The sequence below is a fragment of the Columba livia genome, chromosome Z (assembly GCF_036013475.1).
Source record: "Columba livia isolate bColLiv1 breed racing homer chromosome Z, bColLiv1.pat.W.v2, whole genome shotgun sequence".
NCBI classification, from domain to species: Eukaryota; Metazoa; Chordata; class Aves; order Columbiformes; family Columbidae; genus Columba; species Columba livia.
Genome location: NC_088642.1, coordinates 18784458 through 18791258, shown reverse-complemented (window position 1 = coordinate 18791258; position 6801 = coordinate 18784458). Strand labels below are relative to the sequence as shown.

The window sequence follows — 6801 nt, the reverse complement described above, 5'->3', positions numbered from 1 at the left end:
CATTTACAAAAGGGGATCATGGTATAGTTTGTATCTTTCTCACGTTTCATTTGCATCTTTCATAGTTAATTAAACCTATTCACAGCATTGAGATCTTTGGCAGAGGAAAAGGTCAGAAATGCTGAGAGAACTCTTCCGTCATATGTACGTGCATCAAACATGAGATCAAGTTATGATACTGTGTGCTATGAGAAGGTATGTAATCTACCTCTGTCCTTTAAAAAAGGCTGTGTACATACCTTCTGTGTCCAAGAGCAACCATCAACTCTTACAATGCCAGTGTACCAAGACCTATGCAACATGTTTGGCATTGCCAATGATACTTTTGTTTTTTCCCCCAGTGTTTGCTTTCTCATTGTTTTAGCTTAGGGAGTCTAATTCTGGCTTCAACATTACCCAAAGTCCTTGCAACATTACTACTTCTCTGCTGAAATACTTCGCTTAAAATGAATGATGCCATTCACCTCAGGTGTTTCTGATGCAGTCTGCAATGAAAGCTCACACAGCTCCTCCAGCTGCTGTGAACCTGGGGCTAGATACGGTTCTGTTACTATGTTGAATGGCTAAGTCTAGTCTAAATACAGTAACATTTACGCTCATGTGACACTACTGCACTCATAAAAGACTCAGGAGATCGCAGGTCTGGTAACTTCATCCAGGAAATGAGATGCGAGTCACACTAATCAAATTCAGTTCCTCAAAAGCTGCTGCCCTTAAGAAGCTTCAGGGAGATAAAGGGTTATCTTCAGGGATCCCTAAGAAAAATGAGGCACACCTCGATTCTGAGATAAACTTAACAAAAAAGGCAAGTTTATTAAAATTAATTGTCAAAGTTTTAGATACTTTTATTGAAAATAATTCATTTTCTGGGCAACTCAAATTGCAGCAGCTCATGAATTGTTTCCACTAAAAGAGCACTTTCTTTCAAGAAATCTTCTCAAAACATCCACACCTAATGCAACAGTTCAGAATAAAACTGCTTCAGAATACGATCCTCGTGGACCACATATTCCACAATAAATTTGAAGGTAGCATACAGTAAGACCATATGAAGTGATAAAACACCATTTTTCAGTTAGTCTAGACATACTGAGCTGAAATTCTTTATAGAAAGCCACAACACAGTCACGGGATGTTGTATTTACTCAATTTCACAATTAAGTCAAAATCCTATGAAAAGTTATTCAGGCTTGTCAAATAATCCCCATAGTTAGTAATGCTTGAATGAGTTCCTAGTTGAGGAAATATTCCAATTACATATACAGCCTAAGTGAGTACACTAAAAAATAAAGTTCAGTAAAACTGGTGAAACAAGCTTAGATTTACAACTGAAGCAGTTTATATGTAGTATTAATTTATAATACAGATAAACCTCTTAGTGTACCTGTTCACACTGGAGAGTTCACAGACAAATGCAACACCGTCACAGTTACTTCAAGACATTTTAAATAAATTCCATTTAAAAACACTTTTGTGGTAGCATTCCACGTGTTACAAGCAACCCTTTGTAGGAAAAAAGATGCACAAGTCAGAATTTTTCCTCTGCGCTCCAATGCAATGAGGTTGGTACAAAAGCAATAGCAGTTTTCGTATCGTTGAAATTTGCCATTTAATGTTTGAATACATTCTCACATAAACGTGGTGGTTATACATAATGTGTTTTCTTGCCTGTTTTTTTTTTTTGCTAATTACTTACTACTTGCTGTTTATTTCATATTTATTTTAGACTATGGAAATGATATTAGACAAACAGCAAATGCAAGCAATTTTCTTATTTGAGTTCAAAATGGGCTGTAAAGCAGCAGACACAACTCACAACGTCAAGAACGTATTTGTCCCAGGAACTGCTAATGAACGGACAGTGCAGGGGTGGGTCAAGATGCTTCACAATGGAGATGAGAGATTTGCAGATGAGGAGCATAGTGGTGGCCATTGGATGTTGACAATGACCAACTGAGGGCAATCATGGCAGCTGATCCTCTTACAGCTGCATGAGAAGCTGCCAAAGAACTCAACATCGACCATTCTATGGTCATGGGGCATTTGAAGCAAATTGGAAAGGTGAAAAAGCTCAATAAGTGGCTGCCTCACGAACTGACCAAAAATCAAAAAAGTCATCCTTTTGAAGTGTCATGTTCTCTTACTCTACGCAGCAACAACAAACCGCGTCTCTACCAGATTGCGATGTGTGACAAAAAGTGCATTTTATATGACAGCCGGCAGTGACCAGCTCAATGGCTGGACTGAGAAGAACCTCCGAAGCACTTCCCAAAGCCAAGCTTGCACCAAAGAAAAGGTCACAGTCACTGTTTGGTGGTCTGCTGCCAGTCTGACCCACTACAGCTTCCAGAATCCCAGAAAACCATTCCCTCTGAGAAGGATGCTCGGCAAATCGATGAGCTGCAGTGAAAACTGCAACGCCTGCAGCCAGCATTGGCCAACAGGAAGGGCCCAGCTCTTCTCCACGACAACACCCGACAGCATGTCACACAACCAAGGCTTCCAAAGCTGAACAAATTGGGCTACAAAGTTTTGCCTCGTGTGCCATATTCCCCTGGCCTCTTGCCAACCGACAACCACTTCTTCAAGCCTCTCAACCACTTTTTGCAGAGAAAATGCTTCCACACCCAGCAGGATGCAGAAAATGCTTTCCAAGAGTTTGTTGAATCCAAAAGCACAGATTTTTATGCTACAGGAATAAAAAAAACTTACTTCTTGTGGGCAAAAATGTGTTGACTGTAATGGTTCCTATTTGGATTAATAAAGACGTGTTTAAGCCTAGCTAGAATGATTTAAAATCCACAGCCCAATACCACTATTACTTTTGCACCAACCTAATACAAAACGTCAAAACTGGTCACCCTGAACATGTTAAAGTAGAACTACACTGAGAGGCACGTAACACTGAAGCATAAGCCAGCTAAAACAGAATTACAGAACCAGGATTTTTTTTCAAGAATGCATGTCTTCTCTGTTAAAAATATTCCAGGAGAAGGTATCCACTGTACTTAGCAGAACTTGTTCATCTTAAAAAGAGCTGTGGTCTGGGACTGCTCTGCAGTACAGGCCAAGCAGATGCTCAAGTCACAGCAGCCGGCGCTCTGTTGTGCGAGAAGTTACAGACCGGGAAGGATGAACCATTTTTAGTTCAGTAGGTGCAAGAACACACCTTTCATTCTGCTGTAAACTACTCCCAAATTTATCAGGTTGTCTGCAGAAAGAGTAAACACCCTTTGTTGGCATAGAATCCCATTTCACAAACATTTAACTGCTTCTAAAACTTAGTGTTCTTTCTGCTACTATTCATCAGATTTGCCGAAACTGAAACTGCATTTAACACCATTTGCACAAAATGTAAGTAACAACAGAAAACGACAAGTAAGTGTCCTTAAGAGAATTAGTTAACGGCTTCTTCTTGAAGAAAGGTGCAAACGTACTAAATTATTTGTTTATACATTCTTGGCTTTACCTAAGGTATGTAGTGGGAAAACATAATAAAATTGATAACATTACAATAAAAGCCATAGGCACAGACAATGGGATGCATTTTCTTTGCCAGGTGAGGTTCGGAGCTCACACAGGTAAACACACCTTTCAGCATGACACAAATATCTCCCCATCTGTGAAATCACACTGCTCACTTCCACTGTCTGGTCCACCCTATTCACCTCTGCTCCAGTAAGAAAGGTGATGATACGCAGCTTTTATCTACTGGCTATGCTCCTCAGAGCTCCTCTACCAACATGAAGAGGTCCATGGCACAGCTTCTTCAACAGGCAATGGCTGTGCACTTAAAGAGGAGGTCAGAAGATTGTGATGCGCATCCAGACAGGTAAAATTGTTATCTGAGTTGCATGTGCAGCAGAAAAAGAGATATCACTAAGTCATAACTGTCTTTGAATAGCGCTACACCTATATTTTAGAGGTTTGTGCACAAGTAATCTTCAAAAATGGAGGCTTTGTTGACAGTTCCGTGTAAAATCACAGAGTGTTAGCGACTGGAAGGGACCTCAAAAGATCATCTAGTCCTAGCTGGAGACTAACTGTAGACTACTGTGGCCTGAATGAAGTTACGCCACCACTGGGTGCTGCTGTGCCTGGTGTGTTAGAACTGCAATTTGAACTGGAGTCAAAGGCAGCTAAGTGGTATGCTACAACTGACATTGCTAAGGCATTTTTCTCTATTCCTGTAGTAGCAGAGTGCAGGCCGCAGTTTGTTTTCACCTGGAGGGGCATCCAGTACACGTGGAATCGCTTGCCCCAGGGCTGGAAACACAGTCCTACCATCTGCCGTGGACTGATCCAGACCACGCTGGAATAAGGTAAAGCTCCAGAACACTTGCAATATATTGAGGACATCATTGTACGGGGCAACACAGCGAAAGAAGTCTTTGAGAAAGGTGAGAGAATAATTCAGATTCTTTTGATGCTGGTTTTGCTATAAAACGAAGCAAGGTCAAGGGACCTGCACGAGAGATCCAGTTTTTAGGAATAAAATGCAAGATGGCCGTCATCAGATCCCAATGGATGTGATCAATAAGATTGCAGCAATGTCTCCACCTACTAATATAAAAAGAGACACAGTTTTTCTTGGGCGTTGTAGGTTTTTGGAAAACGCATATTCCTGACTATGGGCAGATTGTGAGCCCTCTCTGTCGAGTGACTCGTAAAAAGAACCAATTTGAGCGGGGCCCGGAACAACAACAAGCCTTTGAACAAATTAAGCATGAGGTAACTCATGCGGTGGCCCTTGGAGCAGTTCGGACTAGACTAGATGTTAAAAATGTGCTCTACACCGCAGCCCGAGATAATGGACTTACCTGGAGCCTCTGGCAGAAAGCATCAGGAGGAACCCAAGGTTGACCCTTAGGTTTTTGGAGTTGAGGATACAAGGAATCAGAGGCCAACTGTACTCCAACTGAAAAAGAGATACTAGCAGCATATGAAGGAGTTCAAGCTGCTTCAGAAGTGATCGGTACTGAAGCACAGCTCCTCCTGGCACCTTGACTGCTGGTGCTGAGCTGGATGTTCAAAGGGACAGTTCCCTCTACACATCATGCAACCGATGTTACGTGGAGTAAATGGATTGCATTAATCACACAACGAGCTTGAATTGGAAGTCCCAATTGCCCAGGGATTTTAGAAGTGATTACAGACTGGCCAGAAAGCAAAGACTTTGGGATGTCGCCAGATAAGGAGGAAGTAACACGTGCTGAAGAAGCACCACCGTGTAATACACTTTCAGAGACTGATAAGCAGAATGCACTGTTCACAGATGGATCCTGTCGTCTTGTAGGAAAACATCAAAGGCGGAAAGCTGCTGTGTGGAGTCCCACACAGCGAGTTAAAGAAGCCACTGAAGGACAAGGTGAATCTAGTCAATTTGCAGAAGTGAAAGCCATCCAGCTGGCTTTGGACATTGCTAAACGAGAAAAGTGTCCAGTACTGTATCTCTACACTGACTCACGGAAGGTAGCAAATGCCTTGTGGGGCTGGCTACAGCAATGGAAGAAAAGCAACTGGCAGCGCAGAGGCAAACCCATTTGGGCTGCCACACTGTGGCAAGACATTGCTGCTCGGCTAGAGAGCCTGCCTGTAAAAGTTCGTCATGTAGATGCTTATGTGCCTAAAAGTCGAGCCACTGAGGAACATTTAAACAACCAAAAAGCAGATCAAGCTCCTAAGATTAAAGTAGCTGAGCTGAACTTGGACTAGCAACATAAAGGTGAATTTTTCCTAGCTCGGTGGGCCCACGATGCTTCGGGGCATCAAGGCAGAGATGCAACATATAAATGGGCTCGCGATCGAGGGGTGGACAAAACTATGGACACTATTTCACAGGTTATTAATGAATGTGAAACTTGTGCTGAAATCAAACAAGCAAAACGGTTAAAGCCTGTATGGTATGGGGGGCGATGGTTAAAGTATAAGTATGGAGAAGCTCGGCAGATTGATTATATTACACTTCCACAAACACGTCAAGGTAAACGCTATGTACTTACAATGGTGGAAGCAACCACTGGATGGTTGGAAACATATGCCGTACCTCATGCTACAGCCCGAAATACTATCTTGGGCCTTGAAAAGCAAGTCCTTTGGCGACACGGTACGCCAGAAAGAACTGAATCAGACAATGGTACTAATTTCAAAAACAGTATTATAGACAATAGGGCCAAAGAACACAGTATTGAGTGGGTGTACCATGTTCTGTATCATGCACCAGCCTGTGGGAAAACTGAAAGGTACAATGGTTTTTTTAAAAACTACACTAAAGGCACTTTGTGGTGGAACCTTTAAAAACTGGGATTCACATTTGGCAAAAGCCACTTGGTTGGTCAACACCAGGGGATCAACTAATCAAGCTGGACCTGCCCAATCAGAAATTCTACATACTGTAGAAGGAGATAAAGTTCCTGTAGTACACATGAAAAATACGTTAGGAAAGGCAGTCTGGGTTACTCCTGCCTCAGGCAAAGGCAAGCCCATTCATGGGATTGTTTTTGCCCAAGGACCTGGCAGAACTTGGTGGGTGATGTTTAAGGATGGACAAGTCCAGTGTGTACCTCAAGGGATCTGATTTCAGGTGAAAATATTCAATACTGAACTATACGATGCTATATGCCATACTAACAGTGTTTAATAAGTGTCTTTCAGATCAAGACAGTGGTGATGAAACCAGAGCTGGCTTCTTCGAGTGGCACCTGACAACTTCTTTGAAGTTGATGTCTTTAACCCACAAACAGTGCTCATGAGATGTACTTGATGTACCGTTTTTCCTGCCCCGGGAGACTGCTGTGACAA

The 6801-nt window shown here is 42.3% G+C and overlaps 1 protein-coding gene across 3 annotated transcripts in view; it reads right to left on the bottom strand.

Annotated features, from left to right (window-relative positions):
* Positions 1-6801, bottom strand: part of CENPK (centromere protein K) — a 54370-nt gene that overhangs the window by 41985 nt on the left and 5584 nt on the right. The window lies entirely within an intron of this gene.